The sequence below is a fragment of the Mustela erminea genome, chromosome 15 (genome assembly GCF_009829155.1).
Source record: "Mustela erminea isolate mMusErm1 chromosome 15, mMusErm1.Pri, whole genome shotgun sequence".
Classification (NCBI taxonomy): domain Eukaryota; kingdom Metazoa; phylum Chordata; class Mammalia; order Carnivora; family Mustelidae; genus Mustela; species Mustela erminea.
The window spans coordinates 49,695,427-49,723,218 of record NC_045628.1 but is presented as its reverse complement, the minus strand read 5'-3'; positions in this window follow the sequence as shown (position 1 = coordinate 49,723,218).

The following is a 27,792-nucleotide window of genomic DNA, read 5'->3' as shown; positions in this document are numbered from 1 at the left end:
TACTTAGGAGTTTTTAGGAGTGATTAGTAATTAGGAGTTTCAAACACAGTCATATCCCTCAATCAGCTCCATCTCTGAGCTATTGTATTCACTTAGTTTCATTAAATTTAGTTGTAAAAAACAATAAAACAATAGAAGGTATTAGGTTTTCTCTTCATTTCTACATAATATTAAAATGATTTACTGAAGATTATACAAGTCATCTGTTTTAGTCCATTTGGCCTACAGTAACAAAATACAGCAGATGGGACAGTTTATACACAATATTTATTTCTCACAGTTCAGCTGGAATCTGGAATTCTGAGATGAGGGATCTAGATGGTTAAATGAGACAATTCTCTGTGTTCTCACATGGCAGAGAGGCTAGAGATCTCTTTGAAACCAGTCCCTTTCATCAGGGTTCCATCTCCATGATGAGCACTTCTGGAAGGTCCCACTTATCAATACCATCACCTCTGGGGGTGAAGATTCCAAGATAGGAATTTTAGAAGGACAAAAACAATCAGACAATAGCATATGCTAATTAAGCTAGAGGCTTTGGGATTTGAATTCTCATTTGCCTTTTAGTTTGCTTATAGGATAGTTACTTTACTTCTTTGATTTGTTTCTCAGTATCTTTAGTATTCTACAATTCTTTATTATTTTTTTTTTCTGGTAAGGTTGTTATGAAATCAATTATATTATTTAAAGACCAAAATTTCAGCCATATATCAGGTATTCATCAATGGAAAAATTAGGTTTTGCCTCTTTTTAATAACTTGTATATCCCTTTTTAGTTTCGAAATTAAAGCAGTTAATATTACATGTCTTTTTAATTGTCCATTGGTAAATTTTAAGTTATAAGACAGAAATTTTGTCTCTTATTTGTGTTGAAATCCCTTACAGTAGATTTCTGGCACATAGTAAAATTTAAAAAACATTTACCAAATAAATAATTCTGGAGTTTTCAGTCCTGCCCATAAGGAGCTTAGAAGCTACCACACTATCTTAATAACAACAAATGAAAAGCTGAACAGACTGAAAAATCAGTCACTTTTCTAGAATCTCTAAGATGAAGACACATGCAAAACGCTGTCCCTAAGAGAACCCAACCAACAAAGAGTAACAACTTAGCAGAACAGGGGCTCATGAGTAGAAACTGCTGCAGGAACCAGGGTAGGGATCCCTGAGCTGTGATCACCAAATTGCTGGAAGCTCTGTGTGGACAACTCAGATTTAAAAACTCTGTGGGGAACCCAGTCATAGGGAACCCTCACAATATGAGATTTACCTCCAGGAGCTCAAACCAGGTACCCAAAGTAAACATCAGGAAAACAATTCACTCCTGCTTCAGGCAGGGATAATGAAAAAGGAACCATTTTAAAATAGACATGGCCTGCCCTTAGGAAACACTTTTAAACAGAGCTTAACTTGATGAGGTACTATCAGAGCCTAACTTGACCTGGAAGAAGCCTGACCTGGTAGAAGGAAAAACCCAACTTCAGACTACTTTAGCCAACATGTCCTACCCAAAGGGATATAGGGGGAGGTATAAAATAAAACACTAGTAATTTTCACAGTCCAGAGGCATAGGATCACTTTAAAAAAAAAAAAAAAAAAAGACCTAATCACAGGACTATACAACACTCCCCCGCCCCTACACTTTGCCACCATTTTACTAAAGAGCCATTTCCAGCAATTCCTTTTACCCAATCTATTCTGTCAGGTTTATAATGAGAAAAATTACAAGGCATACCAGAAGGCAAGAAAACACAATTAGAACCAGATGTGGCAAGGATGTCAGAATTATCAGAAGAAGAATTTAAAACAATTATGGTTAATATGCTAAGGGGTCTCATGGAAAAATAGCAGCATCCAAGAGCAGATGGGCGATATAAACAGAGATTGAAATCATAAGAAAGAAACAAACAAAAAAATGCTAGATATAAAAATCACTGTGACAGAAATAAAAAATCCCTTTGGTGGGCTCATTAGTAGGATGGACAGAGCTGAGGAATAAGGATATCTCAATAGTGAGGCAACGTGGGGGTTTTGGGGGTTAGAAAAGGAATAAATGAAAAAAGATGTAATCGGGAGGGAGACAAACCATAAGAGACTCTTAATCTCACAAAACAAACTGAGGGTTGTCAGGGGGAGAGGGGTAGGGAGAGGATGGTTGGGTTATGGACATTGGGGAGGGTGAGTGCTGTGAAGTGTGCAAACCTGGTGATTCACAGACCTGTACCCCTGAGGCTAATAATACATTATATGTTAATAATAATAATAATAAAAGGATATCTCAATAGATACTTCCTAAACTAGAAAACAAATGGAACAAAGACTGAAAAAAATAGGATATCCAAGTACTATGGGGCAACAATAAAAGGTATAACATATGACAATAGAAACATTAGAAGGAGAAGAAAAAGAGAAAGGAAAAGAAGAAATATTTAAAACAATAATGATCAAGAATTTCCTCCAGTCAATGTGAGGCACCAAACCACAGATCCAGAAAGCTAAGAGAACATCATGCAGGATAAAACCAAAAACCAAAAAAACTCTATGTGTAGACATATCATTTTCAAAATACGGAAAATTAAGCACTGCTTATTAAAATAGCCAAAACCCAGAACACTGACAACACCAAATGCTGGCAAGGATGTGGAGCAATAGGAACTCTCATTCACTCATGTGGGGAATGCAAAATGAAACAGCCATTTTGGAATATAGTTTAGCAGTTTGTTTACAAAAGAAAATATGCTTTTACCGTATGATTCAGCAATTGTACTTCTTGGCATTTACCCAAAGGATGTGAAAACTTACATCCACATAAAATAGGGATGTTGACAGCAGCTTTATTCATAATTACCAAAACTTAGAAACAAGCAAGATGTCCTGTGGCAGGTGAGTGGATAAATAGATTGTGGTACACCGACAATGGGATATTATTCTGTAATTCAGTGCTAAAAAGATGTGAGCCATTGAGTCATGAGAGGTCATGGAGAAAACTTAAATGCATATTGCCAAATGAAAGTGAAAATCTAAAAATACACATACTATATGACATTCTTTTTTTTTTTTTTAAGATTTATTTATTTGACAGACAAAGATCACAAGTAGGCAGAGAGGCAGGCAGAGAGAGAGGGGAAAGCAGGTCTTCTGTTGAGCAGGGAGCCTGATGCGGGGCTCGATCCCAGAACCCTGGGATCATGACCCGAGCCAAAGGCAGAGGCCTTAACCCACCAAGCCACTCAGGCGCCCCTACTATATGACATTCTATAAGAGCAAAACTGTGGAGACAATTAAAAGTCAGTGCTTGCCAGGAACTGGGGTTGGGAGTAAGGAGAGATGAATAGGCCAAGCACATAAAAATTTTAGGGCACTGGGCGCCTGGGTGGCTCAGTGGATTAAAGCCTCTGCCTTCGGCCAGGTCATGATCTCAGGGTCCTGGGACCTAGCCACAAATTGGGCTCTCTGCTCAGTGGGGAGCCTGTTTCCTCCTTTCTCTGCCTCTCTGCCTACTTGTGATCTCTGTCTGTCAAATAAATAAAATCTTAAAAAAAAAAAAAGAATTTTAGGGCACTAAAAATATTCTGTAGGATATTAAAATGATAGATATATGTTTCTTATACATTGATCCAAACCCATCAAAGGCACAATATCAAGCGTGAACCTTAATATAAACTATGGACTTTGTGTGATTATAATGTATTAACATCAGTTTATCCATTGTAAAAAAATGTGCCATTCTTGGTGAGGGAAGTTGATAATGGAGGTGAAGGCTCTACATGTCTGAAAACAGGATTTATGGGAAACCTCTGGATCCTCCTCTCCAATTTGGTGTAAACCTAAAGCTGTTTTTAAAAGTCTTATAATAATAATAATAATGGTATTATTAAGTATTAATTTTATTATTATTATGAATCATATACATTTCTTTCTATATACTACTGCTAATTCAAATGGGTAATATCATACTCAAAAATTTAAGAATGAATGTAATGGTATAAAACTTAAAAGGATAAAAGTAAATTTATTATACCATCCTACTGAAGTAATTGAAAATCAATTGTAAGTAGATTTACTTTAGTAAAATACCAAGGTATGGATTTAAAATTAATTTTTCCAAAATTAAAGCTAAGTTTATACATTTATAATTATCTTCATTTTAAAATGTCTGAAGAGATTGACATATACTGGGGTGAAAAATACATATAAGATGGCAGGGCTATGATTTCAGCAGTGGCTATATGTCCAAAACCTTCCTTCCTATCTCTATACTAAACTCTGTTCCTGCCCACTATTTTACACTGAATCCAGTGAAGTTACTGAATTCATATGTTTACCCCAAAATAAAACCAGTTTTCTTAGCTCCCATCTCAAAGATAAATAATAACTTCTCTACTGAAGTAGACTTCTATACCTCTATATCTCTAAGCTTAGATTTTAACTAGATATGATTCTGGGGACTGAGTTATAAGAAATCCAGATCTCCGTAGGACATAATTTAAGAAAGCCTGAGTGTTTTCTGCTTCTGATACAAATAATTATGATGAGATCTTGCCTACCAGATGACCTTTAGAATGGAATCTTTGAAAATTTGTTATTTTTTTAATAGCAGCACCATTGTAGTAAAAATAATAAAACATTAAGGAGTAGGAGGAACAGAAATGGCATGATTTAAATTACAATATTTTTGTGAAACTCTAGATCAATATACCCTGATTGCATCTGGCATTTAATTATTTATTTCATTTATTTTATTTCAATACCTGCATTACAAAAATGTCATTAATATAGCACTTTCATTAGATCACCAGCTATTGAGAAATGTCAGAGAATTTTGATCATGTGCTAAGCACTGGAGATTTTTATTTTTTATTTACTTTTATTTTTTAGGTTTTATTTATTTATTTGACAGAGAGAGACAGCAGGAGAGAAGGAGCACAAGCAGGGGGAATGGAAGAAGGAGAAGCAGGCTTCCCGCCAAGAAGGGATCCTGATGTGGGGCTCAATCCCAGGACCCTGGAGTTATGACCTGAGCCTAAGGCAGATGCTTAATGACTGAACCACCTTAATGACTGAGCCACCAAAAAAACACTGGAGGGTTTTTTTTTTTTTTTTCCTAATAAACATATAATGTATTATTAGCCCCAGGGATACAGGTCTGTGAATCGCCAACACTGGAGTTTTTTAAATGAATGTCATGCTTGCTCTCTATTTCTTTAGTATAGTAGGATGTAGTGTGTATGTAGTAGTAGTAGTATGATCTACTGGGGAATAAAATAAACATGTATTACCACATATAGAACACTGTACTATATAAATGCAGATTATCAGTGGCAGATAAATGCAAAATGATCAAAGCAGCAAGTACGGAAAAGAGACGCGGATAGTGCATATTAGTTAAACTAGTATCTAATCCAGACTTCTCCATTGCCCTTATGTGAAATTTTGAGCAAATGGTTTCACAGTTGATCAAGTTCCTTTAATCATTAAATAACTGACCAAGAGTTAAAATAACTAATATTTCTTGGGAAGTTTCACTTTATATAAAAACCTAGTCTGGTTATTCCCATGAATATGATGATCTTATGGAGTGAAAAATGAAGACTTAGAGTACTACATAAAGAGAGTACAGAACAAGGAATCATATCATTGTGTTCTACCCCCTGCTAGTTAATGCATGCAGCACACAAATCACAATACAATTTTCTATAGTCCCAGAGGGGAAAAAAGTGTAATTATCTGAAACATGATTAAAAAATAGAAGATAGCACACAAATTCAACTACCTACATGAGGAAGATAACAGTTTCTTTCTTTTTTTTTTTTTTCATTGCATTTCTATAGCTTCTGTTAAGGTAGGAGCTATCAATAAAAATAAAACATGAAAGACATTTACAGATATAAAATAAATAAGTCCTAAGGTACATTATAGGAAGTAGAGTCAATGATACTGTAATAATTGTACTATGACAGATAGTAACTAGACTTTCCATGGTGAGCATTTTGTAACATATATAAATGTCAAATAACTAAGTTGTACACCTAAAACTAATATAATATTGTGTGTCTACTAGAAATAATAAAAGAAGACGTTTCTCAGTGTGATTTCACAACACCAATTAGATGGCCCTATTCTGTCTCTGCTTTTGATCTAGATGGAGATGTTATATCATGGGGTAAGAGCTGATAGGAGTGTTAGTATTGAAGTATTTCCATTAAAGCAGGTGAAATTGCAGAGTGAAACTGTAAAGCTTTACCAGCATAAAGTAATTCCCTTTCATTAGAAGGGTATAGACCTGCTTCTACTTGCAGAACTCAGTTTCTTAATTGCAAAATTTGCCTCAGATAATAAAATCTATTTTCCCCTAACTGAATATCCCTTCCTCTTAAATTAAATTTTTAAAAGTCACTGGCAAACTGATTTTTGTCTTATATTTACCCTCAAACATGTGGAAGAGGAAACGGATAGATTCTTAGATATGCTTCTAAAAACATTCAGTTCATGTGAAAGGAAACTTATCTTTCCCGAAGGTATTAATCAAAAACTAGTACCCAAAGTAACTAACCTTGTGACAAGATAAATGAACTGTGGAATACGCACAGGACCCAAGATGTACCTAATATATAAATGCCATACATTCTACAAAATTCTGTGTAAATATATTCCCCTCCAAAAAGTGTTTTGGTGAGTTTTTGTTCTCTACTGATATTATGGAATTATTAAGACATACAGCTATTAAATAGGAGCCACATGATGTTAAGACACAGAGTTCAGGAAACACTTTTAACAACCAGTGAAGACACTCACTGCCTGCTGCTTAAGAAAGTTGGTCCTGGGGATATATAAACCATTAGACCTTGAAAAAGTATCTACAGAAATGTGCTGTTACCCCATAGGTAGCTATATGCTCCATCTGGGTGAATTGAGCTGTGTAAATTAGCATGTGATCACAAACCAAGACCAAAATAAATCCGAGTCTTCAGGGAAAGATATCAAACAGGGAGGATGAGAGAAAAGTAAAGAAGAACCCCTGTCTCTTTTTCCAATTGCTTTCTTATTAGGTTTTCAAAGGAATTTGTGTTGGATGAGAAAAATTTTTATTCTTAGATCTACAGACAGATTTTCTTATATATATGGGAAACAGTGGGGTGTGGAAAAATACATGGGCTTAAGATGGAATGAGCAAGTCAGTAGTATCTGAAAAGGTTCAGTGAATTGGAAAGAATGGTCTATATTCTTAAATCATCCATAAGCTTGGCCAAATTAAATGTATCTAAAGAGAAATCACAATTCTTTCTTCTTAAAAAAGGTTTAATAACATCAAAAATACTTAATTGTATTTTATTTTAAAACAAAATAAACGTTAAATTCCTTATGATAACATTTTTGAGCACTCTCATGGGTCATTATGTTATATTCTACATTTACCCTAAATGTGTGTAAGTCACACAAATGCACATACTTGCAGTTTGAATGTAGAGACTGATGACACCACATGTGCTCCAAGAAGGTATGAAGCAGGGCTGACTCCTAAGCAGGTGTAAAAATAACTTGAAAAAGCAGGAAAGGGATATTGGCTGGGGTTAAGTGTGAGATCCTGATGAAGGTTTCCTATGTGAGGGGCTAAGGGTGTGTGCATTCAGAGTATTGTATTCACTGTATTGCATTCCCCTAAGTGCCCAAGGTGGAAGCTCTCAGCCTTTCTCATCAGCCTGATGCTCTGTTTTATAGACTGAATGTGGTGTAAATCTGTAACTCTTTCCTGTGTGATTGAGAAGAACATGATTTCTGTTGTGGTTAGATGGAGTTTTCTATAAATGTTAAGATGACCAAGTTAAGTGATATTTTCTTCAGGTCAATGGAATCTTCACTGATTTTTCTACCTGCTTAATCTATCAATTTATAACAAAGAAGTTTCAAATTTTCCAACTTTTATTTGATTGCATTTTATATGTTTTTCTTTGGGTATTATTCATCATCTTTAAAACTGTTTTTGTGGTTGTTCTAGAATTTACAACATGTATATTTAAATAATGTATGTACGCAATGAGATTTCACTGTTAACACTTCATGTGTGGTGCAGTTACTGCCAGGAGCTCAGCTGAGCTGGGAAAGAGAGACTGAGCTGCCAAATATCAGTTAGCCAATTAAGGCAACAAGCCAAAACATGTAAGAGTTAAATCGTTAATCACTTACTGCAATGGGACATAAGCAAAAGGCTAAAACCAGAGGCTAAACAAAAGGCTAAAACCAAGGAAGCCCATCCCCCACCTGGGTCCATTTCCCCCTGTGGAGCAGCACATCAATCAAGGGGCAGGGCAGATGTGGGGGTTGGCTTACTGTTGGCTCAAAGTTTCTGGCACTTTCATGGAGGCAAATGACAGGAGTGGAAAAGTACCAGATGCTAAGTCATATTGGGGAAAAGGGTTATCATGATTTCCAGTTCCCCTTCCCCCCCATATGAGACCTCAGCAGAGGAACCTGAAGAAGACCTCTGCCCAACGCCTCAAAGGCACCTAGGAATCAAGATGATGGCAGTAGAAATGCATAAGTGTAAACAGCACAACTCTCCAGGGAGCCTCACACCTTGGCTCAACTTCCTTCAGACACTGCAGTGCATGTGCTGCACACAGTCTGTCCACATAGGAAGTGTAGCTTTCTTCTGTAAGATAGGACAAGTAAAGCCTTTGTAATTGCCCGAGAAAGGTTTTTAACTAGGAACCAAACCTCCTCAGTTACCTTTAAGAATTTATCCTCAATTCTTCCCTCACATACTTTATGACATTGCTGTCATTTATATCAATTATTCATAGGTTATACACACTTGATATATTGTTCCTATAGTGCTTTCAACAAGCAGCTGTCTTTTACAACAACAAAGAACAAAAGACATAAAAGATTTTATTTTGTTTTCATTTACCCCTTTTGCAACCCTCCTCGTTACGTACTTCCAAGTTTCTGACCTGTATCTTTTCTTTTTCCCCCTGTCGGAAGATTATTTTTTTCTTTTTTTTTTACATTTCTTTTAGAGCAAGTCTACTAGAAATTTTTCCCTCCTTCCCCGCCCCTCCCCGAGTCTTTATTTCTACTTTACCTTGAAGGATAATTTCCCTAAATATAGATTGGATACAGATTTCTAGGTATTTCTCCCCTTTAAACAGTTGAAATACTTCAATCTGTACTACTTTTTTGCATGTTTTTTAATGAGAAGTCTATTGAAATTCTTATCTTCATTTCTCTATATGCAAGAGTTTCTTTTCTTTTTTTCTTTATCTTTCTTTAGTACTCTGTTTTTTCCTCATGGTTTAAATATATGCCTAGTTTTAGTTTGTTTTTTAATTTTGTTTGGGATTCTCTGATATTCTTGAATTTATGGCTTGGTACCTGTTATTAATTAAGTAAAGCTCTTAGCCATATTATTTTAAATAGTTCTTCTACCTTTTCTTTCTTATTTCTGGTATTGCAATTATGTATAAGTTACATCTATTGTTATTGCTATTATTATCGTTATTATTATGTTACAGTTCTTGGATGTTCTGTACTTTTTAAAAAAAATTCACATTTCCTTTTTGTGTTTTAGTTTGGAATGTTTCTATTGACCTGTTTTCTAGTTCATTGATTCCTTCCTGAGCTGTGTAGCATCTGTTAAAGGACCTGTTCAAGGCATTTTTCAGTGTTGTTACCGTATTTTTAACTTCTAGAATTTCTTTTGATTTTTTTTCTTAGCGTTTTCATCTCTCTGTTACCTTATTTACATAGTTTGGTATGCCATTAATTTTTTTTTTTCTTTTGGCCCCTTACCACTGTAATTATATCTCCTGTCTGATAATTCGCACGTGGATCATATCTGAGTCTGCTTCTGATGGTTGCTTTAATCCTTCGGAAAGCTTTTTCTTGCCTTTTAGCATGCCTTGAGATGTTTTGTTTAGTTTTGTTTTCAACTGATGCCAACATGCTATATAGAGTAATAGGGTCTGGAAAAAATAAGCCTTCAGTGTGAGGATTTATGTTAATCTGGCTAGGACTTGGGCTATGTTAGTATACATTTTATTATAGGTACACAGACAACAGATTGCTTTAGTGTCCTTATTTTTGCCTCCTTATCCTTTAAAGTTTCCTTTTGTACAGATTCTCAAAGAGATTCTGTGTCTGATGCTTCTTTTAGCTGTAATTAATCGCTATTATCCTGGAGGCTCATGTTTTGGTGGTGGGGGTGGGGGAGGAAGAATTCTATAATTCCATGGTTTTGTTTGTCTCTTCACGGACTACTTTTGGGGGTATGGCTTTCACACGTGTTTCTCTTCCTCCTCCCAAGAAATGGGCTTTTGTCCCCCCAGATATCTATTTCCTTTCCTAAAAGCAACATTCACAACCATTTTCTGAGACCTTATATTCTGTTGATTTTTCTCCCCTTCGGTAAAATAAGAAAACTGTAACTGAGACAAAATTCCCTTTTCCAGTTGAGGTAACATTTCAGAATTTCCATCTACATAATTTCTTCCCTCTCAGGATAAAAACTTTCAATGGAGAAGAGTTTCAGTGGTTTTCCAGTTCACTACCATCCCCTCACCCTGAGCAGATCCAGAAAAGAATCTTTCTCAGATCCTCTCCATGAGAAACTTCAGAGAATCCTTATATAAAACTACACACCTACTGGAGTCCACTTATGACAATGAACCCCAGGAGTTTCTCCCTGTCACTATATGCTTCACTCACCTACGGCAACCCTATAATATAACCACGTTAATGATCTTACAATCCTATTATTTCTACTAGCTTCTGGTGCAGGTAATAAAAATCTCGGGATTGGGGCACCTGGGTGGCTCAGTGGGTTAAGCCTCTGCCTTTCAGCTCAGGTCATGATCTCAGGGTCCTGGGATTGAGTCACACATCAGGCTCTCTGCTCGGCAGGGAGCCTGCTTCCTTCTCTCTCTCTCTCTCTCCTTGCCTCTCTGCCTACATGCCTACATGTGATCTCTCTCTGTCAAATAAATAAAATCTTTAAAAAAAAAAAAAAAACCTCAGGATTTTTATCTCTTTGGATGTGTTGATCTTTCAAGATCTCAGTGTAGTGGTTTGTCCATCTACATCTATTATCTGATGGGTCTCAGAAAAGCCACAGGTTTTCAGTTTGTATAGCTTTTTCTTATCGTAAAGACAGTGATGACTTCCAAGCTCGTTACATATTATACCTGATACTGGCAGTCCCAAAGAGCAGTTTGTAATTCAGATGTCCAAACAAGTCCAACCAATGGTGACCTAACAAGAATCAAACATCAAATCCACATCACTACATATATAGAAAAGTGTGTTTCTAGTCAGTTTAATTAGAACTCTTTGAGAAAGTCTGACTCTCAGACCATTTTGCCCAGGAATAATGCTAGAATGTGCTAGAGATTAATCTTAGCATTAAGACTTCTAAGAAAAAAATACTTACTTAAAATATGCATTTATTACTTCAAACATGGTGATAATTATCTGTACTTGGTTTTTTAATGTCATGTATTCATTATATAATTTATTCATTTTTATACAGATGCAACACGGAGATACATTGTTTAGGAATAGGTATTATACTTGTGTGAGGCTTAGTTATTTCAAAGAAATCAATAAAATTTATTACAGCAAAGGGGAAAAAGGAGGGAAAGAGAACATGAATCAATTGTACTATACAGATATGAATATCTAAATCTAAAGGGATAAATAAGTACATATTCATATTCAGGAAAATGTAAAATATGTTAGCAATAGAGACTCCTTTTACTCACAGGTAAGATCTGACTTCTGTCTATATTTCACAATAGAACGAATAACTCTCCATTCAAAATGAATTTCAGAGTTTTACAATCTGCCTTATGTTGAAGAGTATACAGATGAAAATCCTTAAAGCATAAAGAAAAGCTTTCACCAAAGTAGTTTTGGGGAGTTATGTATGTAATAGACCACAGTGAATTTACTATTCGATTCACATAATCATCACTGTCAAAGTCCATGGAATAACATGCATGACAAATTGCAAATATAAACCACCTGATATTTTTTCCTTTTTGTGTTCCGAGATGGAGTTGTGTTTATAATGTATTCCCTATAAATCCTTCTTATTCTTTCTGTCTTTTCCTCACCATAAATGACATTAAAAGAAGATAGCTTGCTAAGTTTCAGTAGCTTCTGGTTTTGTGGGAAATTTAACCACCATAAAAAATTATCATAAAATGGGTTTATTTCTGCCCCAATAGCCAAAATTTCTGAAAGTGTATCATAATTATTTCTGATTCATGGCTCCCATAAAAATTGGATTCTTGAATGAAGGTTTAGAAAAGACATTAACAGAGCTACCCCTTGAAAAAGGAAAATTGGGCTATGTCCCTGTAACTTTCATAACTGTTTTTAAAATCATTTTGCCTATAACTTTTCATTTTATTTTTTAAGTTTATTGATAAATGATTTACATTTTTAAAAATCACCCTTCTTAGGTATGTAATCTGATGAATTTGGCAAGCATATGCAGTAAGGTAACTGATACCAGTATCAGGGTATAAAATGTTACCATAAACACACACACAAGTAAATAAATAAAAGTAAATAAAAAGTTGCCTAGAGTCTTTTGCAGTCAACAACCTTCTCTCTCCTTCAGATTCTGGTATCCATTAAACTGATTTCCATCCTTATCATTTTGATTTTTCAAGACTTTTATATAAAGAATCAGGTAGTATGTCTTTGCCATTTCTCTTTCTTCAATCACACAAAACTATTGTGATCCATCCATTTTGGGGGGTTTGTATCAGTGGCTCATGTTGAATAGTATCTGTCTTTTTTATTAAAGATTTTATTTATTTATTTATTTGTTTGTTTGTTTGTTTATTTATTTATTTTTCGAGAGAGTGAGCACAAGCAGGGTTGGGGAGGTGGGGATGACAGAGAGAGAAGCAGACTCTCTGCTGAACAGGGAGCCTGAAGTGAGACCCCATCCCAGGACCCTGAGATCATGACGTGAGCCCAAGGCAGATACTTAACAGACTGAGCCACCCAAGCACCCAGAATAGTATTTGTTTTTATAGATGTCCCACAATGTGTTCATCAATATGCCAGTGGATGGGTATTGTTGATGTTTCCAGAACTTGGCAATCATGAAAAAAGTTGCTATACACATTCATGTACAGATGTCTGTAGGGATTTTTTCATTTCTGTTGTATAAATATCTATAAATAGGATTACAGGGTCACATTAGAAGCATAAACATAATTTTATAAGCAACTGTCAAACCATTTGGCAAAGTGGCTATGTCAATTTGAATTCCCATTGGCAATATAAAAGATATACAATTTCTTTGCATCCTATCACCAACTGTTATTGTCATGGTTGTTACTGTTTATGTAACTATCCATCTATCTATTTATGTCTATCAATCTGCCTGTCAACTATCTATCATCTTTATTTTGTTTATATTAGAATGTTTGTAATGATATCTCATAATGATTTCAATTTGCCTCTCTAAACACTGAAGACATTGAACGTATTTTCATGTACTTATTTATAACCTTTATCTTTCTGTTAGCCACATGGCCTCTCAAATCTTTTGGCTAGTTTTCTTTTTTGATTGAGTATTTTGTCTCCATACTGTTCAGTTGTAAGAAACCCTAACAAGTGTATGTTTTACATATGCTTTCTTCCACTCTAGAGCATGTCTTTACATTTTTTTAGAGCCTTTCAATGAGCAAGTTTTAATAATGATGAAGTCCAATACAGCATCATTTAAGAAAATCATTGTGCCAAAAAATCTTTCCCTAACCCAGGATCACAAACATATTCTCCCATGTTTCTTGAAGAAAGTTATGGTTTTGTCTTTAATTTTGAAACACTATCCACTTTGAGTTATTTTTTTTAAGTTGCCCTGAGGTGAAGTTTAGGGATCAGTTAGTTTTATATGGACGTCCAATTTACTCAGCACTATTTGGTGAGAAGACTACCTTTTACCACATTAGCTTGGCAAATTCATCAAAAATGAATTTACCATACATATTTCCCTGCCATTTTTCCCCTTAGTTTCTTTATGCTATTGTATCTACCTATCTATCCATCTATCCATCTGCTTATCCACAATCCAATTCTGCACAGCTTTATTTATGGTAGCTTTATAACAAGTGTCAAATTCAGATGAGTTCCCTAGCTCCCACTTTTTTTTTTTTTTTTTCAAAGCCGAACAGTAAGGGTTGTTTATTACGAGTTGGAACCCGGACCTCCGCGCACTCGTTGCCGGTGACGCTAAGAGGTCCCGAGCTCGGGATCACAACACCTTTTATACACTATTTTTGGGGAGGCAGGGACTTAGCATACGTCATAGTATCTTGTAACAAATTGCCGCATACCGCGGGAAAATCAAAAAAGAACTCTATAAAATGACTGGCGTGCTACAGAGCGGGAAAAGGCTGGGAACAGATTATTGGTTAGGTCAAAGGGCTGTCGTTCTTCAAACTGCTGAGTTGGCGCCGCCAGGGTATGTGTCACCTCAGGATTGACCGGGCTCTTCCTGTCAAGCCGCGGGGCGCCAGATGGTTGTTATCTCTCGGCCCAGAGCTGGATTGGGGGGAGGGGTGTCCAGTAGCAGTCATTCTGTCACGTCCAATTCCGGGTGGGGGTTTCCTCTTGGCCCAGAGCGGGGGGAGGGGTCCGGGTGGGTCAGAAGACACGTGCGTGAGAACGGCCTGTAGTCGTGCAGATGTCCCCCATCCCAGGGATAGCAGGAAAAGGATCCCCAGAGCGCCCCCCCCCCTCCGGCTAACGTCGCGCTCGCAGTCTGCTGCAGACCCAGGTGGAGGGGATGAGGCCTGGGAGTCGGGAAAGCAGGTGCTCTGCCTCAGCCGCCCTGCCTCAGCCACCCTGCAAGCCACACCCAGACTCGGATCCACCGCAGTGAGTGCTGCCGCCGGTGCCGGTGCGGGCGCCGCCTGCCCGCTTGGTGGTCGCTTTTTTTTTTTTTTAAACATTTTATTTTTTTGACAGAGATCACAAGTAGATGGAGAGGCAGGCATTGAGAGAGAGAGAGAGAGAGAGAGAGAGAGAGGCGCCGCCCGCCCGCCCGCCCGCCCGCCCGCCCGCTTGGTGGTCGCCTTTTTTTTTTTTTTTTGAAGGGAGAAGCAAGCTCCCACTTTTTTTAAGTATTCTAGTTCTTTGTTTTCTAATGTGTATATTTAATATCAGCTTGTCAAGTCCAGACACACACACACACACACACACACACACACACACACACACAACACTTCAAGGTTATGAACGGAGACTACATTAAATCAATTAGATCAATTTTAGGAAAACTGCCATTGTCTAATATTAATACTTCTGTTCTTTTATGTTTTTATTTTAATTCCAGATAGTTAACATAGAGTGTAATATTAGTTTCATGTGTAACACATGGTGACTCAACACTTCCATACATCACCCAGTGCTCATCATGACAAAGGCACTCCTTAATCCCCATCACCTTTTTAACCCATCCCTCCCACGCACCCACCTCCCATCTGGTAACCATCAGTTTGTTGTCTATAGTTAAGAGTCTATTTCTTGTTTTGCCTCTCTCTCTCTTTTTTCCCCTTTACTCATTTCTTTTGTTTCTTAAATTCTAAATATGAGTGAGATCATATGGTATTTGTCTTTCTGTGAGTGACTTACTTCACTTAGCATTGTACTCTCTAAACCCACCCACGTGGTTGCAGATGGTAAGAGTCCACTCTTTTTATGGCTGAATAATATTCCATTATTATGTGTTCATCAACTGATGGACACTTGGGCTACTTCAGTATCTTGGCTGCTGTAAATAATGCTGCTATAAATATACAGGTGTATATATCTTTTTGAATTAGTGTTTTTGTGTTCTTTGGGTAGATACCCAGTAGTGCAATTGCTGAATCATAGAGTAGTTTCATTAAAAAAAAAAAAATTGTTTTTAAAGACTTTAATTGTTTGACAGAGAGAGACACAGTGAGAAAAGGAATACAAGCGGGGGTGAGGGGAGTGGGAAAGAGATAAGCAGGCTCCCCACTGAGCAGGGAGCCCAATGCAGGGCTTGATCCCAGGGCCCTGGGATCATGAACTGAGCCAAAGGCAGACGCTTAACTGACTAAGCCACCCAGGTGCCCTTATGTTTAAATTTTTGAGGAAACTCCATACTGTTTTCCATAGTGGCTGTACGAGCTTCCTTTCCTCCAAGAGTGCAAGAGGGTTCACTTTTCTCCACATCCTTGCCAATACCTATTATTTTTGTGTGTTTTTATTTTAACCATACTAACAGGTATGAGGTGATAATGCATTGTGGTTTTGATTTGCATTCCCCTGATGATAAGTGATGTTGTGCATCTTTTTATGTGTCCATAGGCCATCTGGATGTCTTATCTGGAGAAATATCTGTTCATGTCTTCTACCCATTTTTAATTGGATTATTTGTTTTGGGTGTTGATTTTGATAATTTCTTTCTTTTCAATCTGTATGACTTTTATTATGTTTTCTTGCCTTATGATATTATCTATGCCCTCCCGTATAATGCTGAATAAGGAATGAGAGTAGATACAACTTTGCCTTGTTCGTGATCTTAGGTGAAAAGCTCTGTAGGGTTTTTTTTTTCTTTCTTTTAAGTATAATGTTAGCCATAGAGTTTCTTTAGAGATCCTATATTGAGTTGTAGTTTCCTATTTGTCTTAATATGTTAAGAGTTTTTCACAAGGAGATACAACATTTTGACAAATTCTTTTTCTGCATATTTTTTTTTAAGATTTTATTTATTTATTTGACAGACAGAGATCACAAGGAGGCAGAGAGGCAGTCAGAGAGAGAGGAAGGGAAGCAGGCTCCCTGCCAAACAGAGAGCCTGATGCGGGGCTCGATCCCAGGACCCTGGGATCATGACCTGAGCCAAAGGCAGAGGCTTTAACCCACTGGGCCACCCAGGTGCCCCTTCTGCACATTATTGAAATAAAAAAGAATTGGTGATGATTAAGTACTTTGTGTTAATTATTGAATTTAATTTGCTAATAATTTAAGGATTTTGTATTTATGTTCATAAATAATATTATTCTGTAGCTTTCTTTTCTTGCTATATCTTTGCCTCGGTATAGTGTAAGGCATTTCTGACCTCAAAATATGAGTGGCAAGGTTCTCTCTTCCCTTCTATTGTTGGAAGAGATTGTACTGAATAAATTCATTTCTTCTTTCAATATTGGGACAATTCAACAGTAATATCATCTGGGCCTAGAGTTCTTTGTGGGAATTATTTTGTTGTGAATTTAATAGAGATATAGCTATGAAATATATATATATATATATTTCTTTTTGAGCAAGCATTTTAATTTCATATCTCAAGAAATTAATCCATTTAATTAATTTAATTATTATCTATAATATCCCCTTATTATTCCCATAACATTTCCTAAAATTATTTTATGTCTATAATATCTGCATAAATGTCACCTTTTCATCCTTAATGTTAATAATTTATATTTCTTTCTTGTTTTATAATCAGTTTGGCTGTATATTATCAATTTTTTTAATCTCAAGGAAAATGGTTTTGGTTTTATGACTTTATCTAATATTTTTATGATTTTAATTTCATTGATTTCTACATTTATATTTACTATTCCCTTGCATCTGCTGATATTGTTTTCTTCTTATTTTTATATTGCTAAAACTTAAGATTTAAGAGTATTTTTTTCTTCTCTTATAATTCTATGAATTTCCATTTAAGAATCACTATAACTGAAACTCATATATAGTTATGTTTTATTTTATTTTTTATTAATTTCAAATATTTTCTATTTCCCTATTATTTCTTTCTTGACTCATGGGGAATGTAGAAAGTTATTGGTAAGTTCAAGATATCTTTTGATTATTCTTTTGTAGTTTAGGTTTTTGTGGTCAGAGCCTATTTTTATATGATTATAATTATTTTACATATAATGAATTACTTTACCTGTGGTTTATGTTTGTAAATGTCATACATGCCCATGAGAAGAAAGCATATTCTGCTGGTAACACTATTGGATGGAGTCTACTGGTCAGTTGACAGTGTTGTTCAAATCCTCTGCATGATGTTTATTTTCTCTCAACTTGCTACATCATCTATTAGGACAAAACTTGGAAGTATCCAATAACAATGTGAATGTGTCTTTTCTGTTCTATAATGTTGTATTCTATATATTGTATTTGTTTTATGTATCCTGAAGCTCTTTTATTAGGTGCATATACCGTTCATATCTCGCACTGTTTTACAGTGACAAAGAAAATGCTTAGACATTAAGCTCCCTGATACATAATAGAAATACTAGATAGAAAGATAAGAAGAAACTATTTTTCTTTTTTTATTTTATTTTCTCACTGTGAGAAACCAGTCTCACAGGATATATTTTACTATTCACTCTCTCCTAAAGATCAACTAAATGTTGCAGCATTTTAGAAGAACATGAAATTTAGAAGTCTAATGACTCAACTGTTATTTCAAGGTAATGCAAGTGAAATAATAAAAAATTTTAAAAATTAAACATGATTTTTTAAAAAGAGTTTACTTATTTATTTGAGAGAGAGACAGAGATACTGAGAGAGCAAGAGCAAGGAGGAGAGGGAGAAGCAGTTTCCCCACCGAGCAGAACCCAGGATTATGACTTATGCTGAAGACAGATGCTTAATTGACTGAGCCACCCAGGTGTCCCTCCCCTTTCTTTAAGATTTTATTTATTTATTTGACAGAGATACAGAGATACTAAAAGAACGTAATCAGGGAGGAGAGGGAGAAGCAGGCTCCCTGTTGAGCAGGGTTAAAAATGAAATGATGTATATACAAAATAAGCAATATACTAATTAAGACCATTTAAACTTAAAAATCAGATTAACTCTCTATGAAAGTATGTTCAAGATCTCTGACTAGTGGAAACTTTACTAACTCATGTTGAGAGGTAGTTTATTCTACTGAATATATTCGTTATTAAAAAGATTATAACCAAAAAAGGATGATAGCAGTTAAACATAAACAAGATACAGTTAATGATGAGAAAAATCAGCATTAGTAATATATCTGTCTTTATATTTAGGTCTGCATTTCTTTAGGAAAGCACTTTACTAATAGAATGCATTTATTGTCTATTAAATTAATAGGATTTCCATGTCTTATAAAGGAAAACTTAAGTATACAATAAGTCAAATAATAGTCACTATCACTGTAAGTATAATTTTGATCTTCAGGCCAGAAATATAGGGAAATAGATTAGAGAGATACACAGAAAGAAAAAAAATATGTGTCCTTCATTGATTTTTACATTTTATTCAATTTTTCATAAATAGGTCAATTTCAATATAAATTTACATTGTTTGCACATAATAAGATTTTATCCTTTTTAAATAGTTCTTTAAAAATATTTTACTTATTTATTTGACAGAGAGAGAGAGAGACAATGAGAGAGGGAATACAAGCAGGATTAGGAGGAGAGGGAAAAGCAGGCTTCCCACCAAGAGGGGAGCCCGATGCAGGGCTCAATCCCAGGACCCTGGGATCAGGACCTGAGCTGAAGGCAGACATTTAATGACTTGGGGGTGCGACCTAGGCACCTCTTAGATTTTATTCTTGAAAAATATTGGGTATAACCATTTACTTCAAGCTGACAAGAAAAAATATTGCAATACATCTTCGTGTCTTATCAAAATTTTAACCACATGAGGCTCACTTGGATATTTAGCCCAATAGGAGCAATTTACTCATGATGTTACAAAACTAAAATAAATAGAATATTAGAAAAAAGGTGTTACCAGTGTTCAAAGCTGTGGCTTTTTAAAATTAGATAACCCATATTTTTAAATATATTTCCTGACTAAATTCAAATGGTTTTGAAATACTTACTGTAAAGTGACTGCATAAAGTGTGTTATCATGGTGGATGCTTTGGATATTAAGAAAGGAAATAAAATAAAATAACCAACTTTCCCCTAAATAGATTCTCAACCTTCCTGCAGAGTCTTGAAATACCTATGATTACAGCCATTATTTGGACTGTTTGAATAGCAAAGGGGAAGATACTCATGTTTATTTTCCTATTAGCTGTAATAGTTTGTGGGTCAGTTTATTCTGGGCCAGCACTGTGGGATGCCAGGACCATTCAACTGTGAGCCCGCTATCAACCATGAATTCCTCTCTACTTAAAATAATTTGATGTACTTTAAAAATGATTCATAGATTAAAATTTTACACCATTAGGCCCTATACATGAGAGTGGTGATCAGCACTGGCACATGAGATTACCGGGATTAAGAAAGGGGATTTGGGGTCAATAAACTATAATACCGGGAGGAGTCAAGATGGCAGAGAAGTAGCAGGCTGAGACTACTTCAGCTAGCCGGAGATCAGCTAGATAGCTTATCTAAAGATTGCAAACACCTGAAAATCCATCGCCAGATCGAAGAGAAGAAGAGCAGCAATTCTGGAAACAGAAAAACAACCACTTTCTGAAAGGTAGGACAGGCGGAGAAGTGAATCCAAAGCGACGGGAAGATAGACCCCGGGGGGAGGGGCCGGCTCCCGGCAAGCGGCGGAGCAACGGCACACAAAATCAGGACTTTTAAAAGTCTGTTCCGCTAAGGGACATCGCTCCAGAGGCTAAACCGGGGCGAAGCCCACGCGGGGTCAGCGTGGGCTCAGGTCCCACAGGGTCACAGAAGGATCAGGGGTGTCTGAGTGTCGCAGAGCTTGTGGGTATTGGAACGGGAAAGCCGGCTACAGAGACAGAGCCGACAGTAAGCTCACAGCTCGGTGTTGCCTTGAACCGGTCGCAGGCTCGGTGAGCTCGGAGCGCGGCCGGAGGTCAGGCAGACGGGAGTAACTGGGCGCTGTTCTCTGAGGGCGCACTGAGGAGTGGGGCCCGGGCTCTCGGCTCCTCCAGTCCGGAGACCAGGAGGCCACCATTTGTATTCCCGTCCTCTGGAACTCTACGGAAAGCGCTCAGGGAAGCTCCTGAAAGCAAACCCAAGCGGATTACTCAACCTGGCCCCTGCTAAGGGTGGTGCAATTCCGCCTGGGGCAAAGACACTTGAGAATCACTACACCAGGCCCCTCCCCCAGAAGATCATCAAGAAATCCAGCCGAGACCAAGTTCACCTACCAAGGACTGCGGTTTCAATACCGAGGAGAGCAGCAGAATTCCAGAGGAGGAGAAAGCCAAGCACGGAATTCATGGCTTTTTCCCTGTGATTTTTTTTAGTCTTGCAGTTAATTTAATTTTTTTTCTTTTTCATTTTTTGTTTTTTTCCTCACCTTCTGGTAAAATTTTTTTTTAACTTTCACCTTTTTCTTTTTTAACGTTTTTTAACCAGTTTATCTAATATATATATTTTTTCTTTTTTATATTTTTCTTATTTTTTTTAATTCTGTTCTTTTTTTTCTTTTTTCTTTTTTTTTCTTTCTTCCTTTTTGAACCTCTTTTTATCACCTTTCTCCCCCCTCACAATTAGGAATCTCTTCTAATTTGGTTAAAGCATATTTTTCTGGGGTTGTTGCCACACTTTTAGTATTTTCCTTGCTCCTTCATATACTCTTATCTGGACAAAATGACAAGACTGAAAAATTCAACACAAAAAAAAGAACAAGAGGTAGTACCGAAGGCTAGGGACCTAATCAATACAGACATTGGTAATATGTCAGATCTAGAGTTCAGAATGACAATTCTCAAGGTTCTAGCCGGGCTTGAAAAAGGCATGGAAGATATTAGAGAAACCCTCTCGAGAGATATAAAAGCCCTTTCTGGAGAAATAAAAGAACTAAAATCTAACCAAGTTGAAATCAAAAAAGCTATTAATGATGTGCAATCAAAAATGGAGGCTCTCACTGCTAGGATAAGTGAGGCAGAATAAAGAATTAGTGATATAGAAGACCAAATGACAGAGAATAAAGAAGCTGAGCAAAAGAGGGACAAACAGCTACTGGACCACGAGGGGAGAATTCGAGAGATAAGTGACACCATAAGATGAAACAACATTAGAATAATTGGGATTCCAGAAGAAGAAGAAAGAGAGAGGGGAGCAGAAGGTATACTGGAGATAATTATTGGGGAGAATTTCCCCAATATGGCAAAGGGAACGAGCATCAAAATTCAGGAGGTTCAGAGAACGCCCCTCAAAATCAATAAGAATAGGCCCACACCCCGTCACCTAATAGTAAAATTTACAAGTCTCAGTGAGAAAGAGAAAATCCTGAAAGCAGCCCGGGAAAAGAAGTCTGTAACATACAATGGTAAAAATATTAGATTGGCAGCTGACTTATCCACAGAGACCTGGCAGGCCAGAAAGAGCTGGCATGATATTTTCAGAGCACTGAACGAGAAAAACATGCAGCCAAGAATACTATATCCAGCCAGGCTATCATTGAAAATAGAAGGAGAGATTAAAAGCTTCCAGGACAAACAAAAACTGAAAGAATTTGCAAACACCAAACCAGCTCTACAGGAAATCTTGAAAGGGGTCCTCTAAGCAAAGAGAGAGCCTACAAGTGGTAGATCAGAAAGGAACAGAGACCATATACAGTAACAGTCACCTTACAGGCAATACAATGGCACTAAATTCATATCTCTCAATAGTTACCCTGAATGTTAATGGGCTAAATGCCCCTGTCAAAAGACACAGGGTATCAGAATGGATAAAAAAACAAAACCCATCTATATGTTGCCTCCAAGAAACTCGTTTTAAGCCCGAAGACACCTCCAGATTTAAAGTGAGGGGGTGGAAAAGAATTTACCATGCTAATGGACATCAGAAGAAAGCAGGAGTGGCAATCCTTATATCAGATCAATTAGATTTTAAGCCAAAGACTATAATAAGAGATGAGGAAGGACACTATATCATACTCAAAGGGTCTGTCCAACAAGAAGATCTAACAATTTTAAATATCTATGCCCCCAACGTGGGAGCAGCCAACTATATAAACCAATTAATAACAAAATCAAAGAAACACATCAACAATAATACAATAATAGTAGGGGACTTTAACAGTCCCGTCACTGAAATGGACAGGTCATCCAAGCAAAAGATCAGCAAGGAAATAAAGACCTTAAACAACACACTGGACCAGATGGACATCACAGATATATTCAGAACATTTCATCCCAAAGCAACAGAATACACATTCTTCTATAGTGCACATGGAACATTCTCCAGAATAGATCACATCCTCGGTCCTAAATCAGGACTCAACCGGTATCAAAAGATTGGGATCATTCCCTGCATATTTTCAGACCACAGTGCTCTAAAGCTAGAACTCAACCACAAAAGGAAGTTTGGAAAGAACCCAAATACATGGAGACTAAACAGCATCCTTCTAAAGAATGAATGGGTCAACCGGGAAATTAAAGAAGAATTGAAAAAAATCATGGAAACAAATGATAATGAAAATACAACAGTTCAAAATCTGTGGGACACAACAAAGGCAGTCCTGAGAGGAAAATATATAGCGGTTCAAGCCTTTCTCAAGAAACAAGAAAGGTCTCAGGTACACAACCTAACCCTACACCTAAAGGAGCTGGAGAAAGAACAAGAAAGTAACCCTAAGCCCAGCAGGAGAAGAGAAATCATAAAGATCAGAGCAGAAATCAATGAAATAGAAACCAAAAAAACAATAGAACAAATCAATGAAACTAGGAGCTGGTTCTTTGAAAGAATTAATAAAATTGATAAACCCCTGGCCCGACTTATCAAAAAGAAAAGAGAAAGGACCCAAATAAATAAAATCATGAATGAAAGAGGAGAGATCACAACTAACACCAAAAAAATACAAACTATTATAAGAACATACTATGAGCAACTCTACGCAAATAAATTTGACAATCTGGAAGAAATGGATGCATTCCTAGAAACATATAAACTACCACAACTGAACCAGGAAGAAATAGAAAGCCTGAACAGACCCATAACCAGTAAGGAGATTGAAACAGTCATTAAAAATCTCCAAACAAACAAAAGCCCAGGGACAGATGGCTTCCCGGGGGAATTCTACCAAACATTTAAAGAAGAACTAATTCCTATTCTCCTGAAACTGTTCCAAAAAATAGAAATGGAAGGAAAACTTCCAAACTCATTTTATGAGGCCAGCATCACTTTGATCCCAAAACCAGACAAGGATCCCATCAAAAAAGAGAGCTGTAGACCAATATCCTTGATGAACACAGATGCGAAAATACTCAACAAAATACTAGCCAATAGGATTCAACAGTACATTAAAAGGATTATTCACCACGACCAAGTGGGATTTATTCCAGGGCTGCATGGTTGGTTCAACATCCGCAAATCAGTCAATGTGATACAACACATCAATAAAAGAAAGAACAAGAACCATATGATACTCTCAATAGATGCTGAAAAAGAATTTGACAAAGTACAGCATCCATTCCTGATCAAAACTCTTCAAAGTGTAGGGATAGAGGGCACATACCTCAATATCATCAAAGCCATGTATGAAAAACCCACCGCAAATATCATTCTCAATGGAGAAAAACTGAAAGCTTTTCCGCTAAGGTCAGGAACACGGCAAGGATGTCCATTATCACCACTGCTATTCAACATAGTACTAGAGGTCCTAGCCTCAGCAATCAGACAACAAAAGGAAATTAAAGGCATCCAAATCGGCAAAGAAGAAGTCAAATTATCACTCTTTGCAGATGATATGATACTATATGTGGAAAACCCAAAAGACTCCACTCCAAAACTGCTAAAACTTGTACAGGAATTCAGTAAAGTGTCAGGATATAAAATCAATGCACAGAAATCAGTTGCATTTCTCTACACCAACAGCAAGACAGAAGAAAGAGAAATTAAGGAGTCAATCCCATTTACAATTGCACCCAAAACCATAAGATACCTAGGAATAAACCTAACCAAAGAGACACAGAATCTATACTCAGAAAACTATAAAGTACTCATGAAAGAAATTGAGGAAGACACAAAGAAATGGAAAAATGTTCCATGCTCCTGGATTGGAAGAATAAATATTGTGAAAATGTCTATGCTACCTAAAGCAATCTACACATTTAATGCAATTCCTATCAAAGTACCATCCATCTTTTTCAAAGAAATGGAACAAATAATTATAAAATTTATATGGAACCAGAAAAGACCTCGAATAGCCAAAGGGATATTGAAAAAGAAAGCCAACGTTGGTGGCATCACAATTCCGGACTTCCAGCTCTATTACAAAGCTGTCATCATCAAGACAGCATGGTACTGGTGCAAAAACAGACACATAGATCAATAGAACAGAATAGAGAGCCCAGAAATAGACCCTCAACTCTACAGTCAACTAATCTTCGACAAAGCAGGAAAGAATGTCCAATGGAAAAAAGACAGACTCTTCAATAAATGGTGCTGGGAAAATTGGACAGCCACATGCAGAAAAATGAAATTGGACCATTTCCTTACACCACACACAAAAATAGACTCAAAATGGATAAAGGACCTCAATGTGCGAAAGGAATCCATCAAAATCCTTGAGGAGAACACAGGCAGCAACCTCTTCGACCTCAGCTGCAGCAATATCTTCCTAGGAACAACGCCAAAGGCAAGGGAAGCAAGGGCAAAAATGAACTATTGGGATTTCATCAAGATCAAAAGCTTTTGCACAGCAAAGGAAACAGTTAACAAAATCAAAAGACAACTGACATAATGGGAGAAGATATTTGCAAACGACATATCAGATAAAGGGCTAGTGTCCAGAATCTATAAAGAACTTAGCAAACTCAACACCCAAAGAACAAATAATCCAATCAAGAAATGGGCAGAGGACATGAACAGACATTTCTGCAAAGAAGACATCCAGATGGCCAACAGACACATGAAAAAGTGCTCCATATCACTCGGCATCAGGGAAATACAAATCAAAATCACAAGGAGATATCACCTCACACCAGTCAGAATAGCTAAAATCAACAAGTCAGGAAATGACAGATGCTGGCGAGGATGCGGAGAAAGGGGAACTCTCCTACACTGTTGGTGGGAATGCAAGCTGGTGCAGCCACTCTGGAAAACAGCATGGAGGTTCCTCAAAATGTTGAAAATAGAACTGCCCTATGACCCAGCAATTGCACTATTGGGTATTTACCCTAAAGATACAAACGTAGTGATCCAAAGGGGCACGTGCACCCGAATGTTTATAGCAGCAATGTCCACAATAGCCAAACTATGGAAAGAACCTAGATGTCCATCAACAGATGAATGGATCAAGAAGATGTGGTATATATACACAATGGAATACTATGCAGCCATCAAAAGAAATGAAATCTTGCCATTTGTGACGACATGGATGGAACTAGAGCGTATCATGCTTAGCGAAATAAGTCAAGCAGAGAAAGACAACTATCATATGATCTCCCTGATATGAGGAAGTGGTGATGCAACATGGGGGCTTAAGTGGGTAGGAGAAGAATAAATGAAACAAGATGGGATTGGGAGGGAGACAAACCATAAGTGACTCTTAATCTCACAAAACAAACTGAGGGTTGCTGGGGGGAGGGGGTTTGGGAGAAGGGGGTGGGATTATGGACACTGGGGAGGGTATGTGCTTTGGTGAGTGCTGTGAAGTGTGTAAACCTGGTGATTCACAGACCTGTACCGTTGGGGATAAAAACATATGTTTATAAAAAATAAAAAATTAAAAAAATAATAAAAAATTAAAAAAAATAGAAAAAAGAAAGGGAATTTGGGAATGAGGCTTAGAGAAAATTGGTCAAAGGAAGAGAACGAAGTAGCAAAGAAGGCAAGGGCTGCAAAGTGAAAGACAGTATTTTTTAAAGGCATAGCCCTATATAATGAGTATGCAGGGGGAAAGGAATGTTCTGCGCCAAAAGTGTACATTGATCTGAATGCAAACCAGAGTACACATAGATTTTTCTTATTTATTCAGTAAATAGTAAATAAAAAGTAAATAGGTTATAAACTACATGTTACTCTTGTTTGGGAGTTAAAACTCAGTAAGACAGAGATGGTAAAATTTCCAAGCTAGTTCTCACAGTGGGTTTAATTTAAACATTTCAAGTATATGTTAATGTAATTATGATTTCTACATTATAGTACTACAGATTTTATGCCCTAGTGACCTTTCATTTCAGAGAGTGTAGAGAAATAAGGGCTTTAAATTGTTGATAATATCAAATGTTACAATTCAGTTTCATCTCATTTGTAAAACTATAAGGTTGGATTACATGCTATTATTATCTCACAATTCATTTCTTTGGCTCCATTAAAGCAATTATATTATGTCTTCATGGAGAATGGAGAAGTGCCCATCTATATCTGGAGCATCAGAACAAGCTTTTTTTCACAGACTATCACATTTTTAGAGACTACGTAAGATTTAAGAGGAGGGAAACCACAGATAACAAAATAAATCTGTCATAAATTAAACAGCCCCATCCTTGCATGACTATAGAGACAACTCATGCCAGTTAACATACAGAAAAAGAACATTTTTACAAACATCCAAATTTTTGGTAAGTATAATCTTGATCTCCAACCCATCGCATAAGTATAAACACTGATTTATACTTTCTAGGCAATTAAATTAAACCAACAAAATTTCCCCTTGTTTAACCAAAAGAAAAGAAAAATGGGTAATGATCATTATAATGAATAAAAATGCACAGTAAAGTGAGAAATTGAAAAAAAAATTTGAACAGAAACACTAGAATAGGACCAGTGACAAGAACACTGACTTTTGCTCATCTCTATGTTATTCTCATTGCATAGTTATGTTTTTTAAAAATGATATTAGTTTTACATATATTGAATTAGAGATAATTTT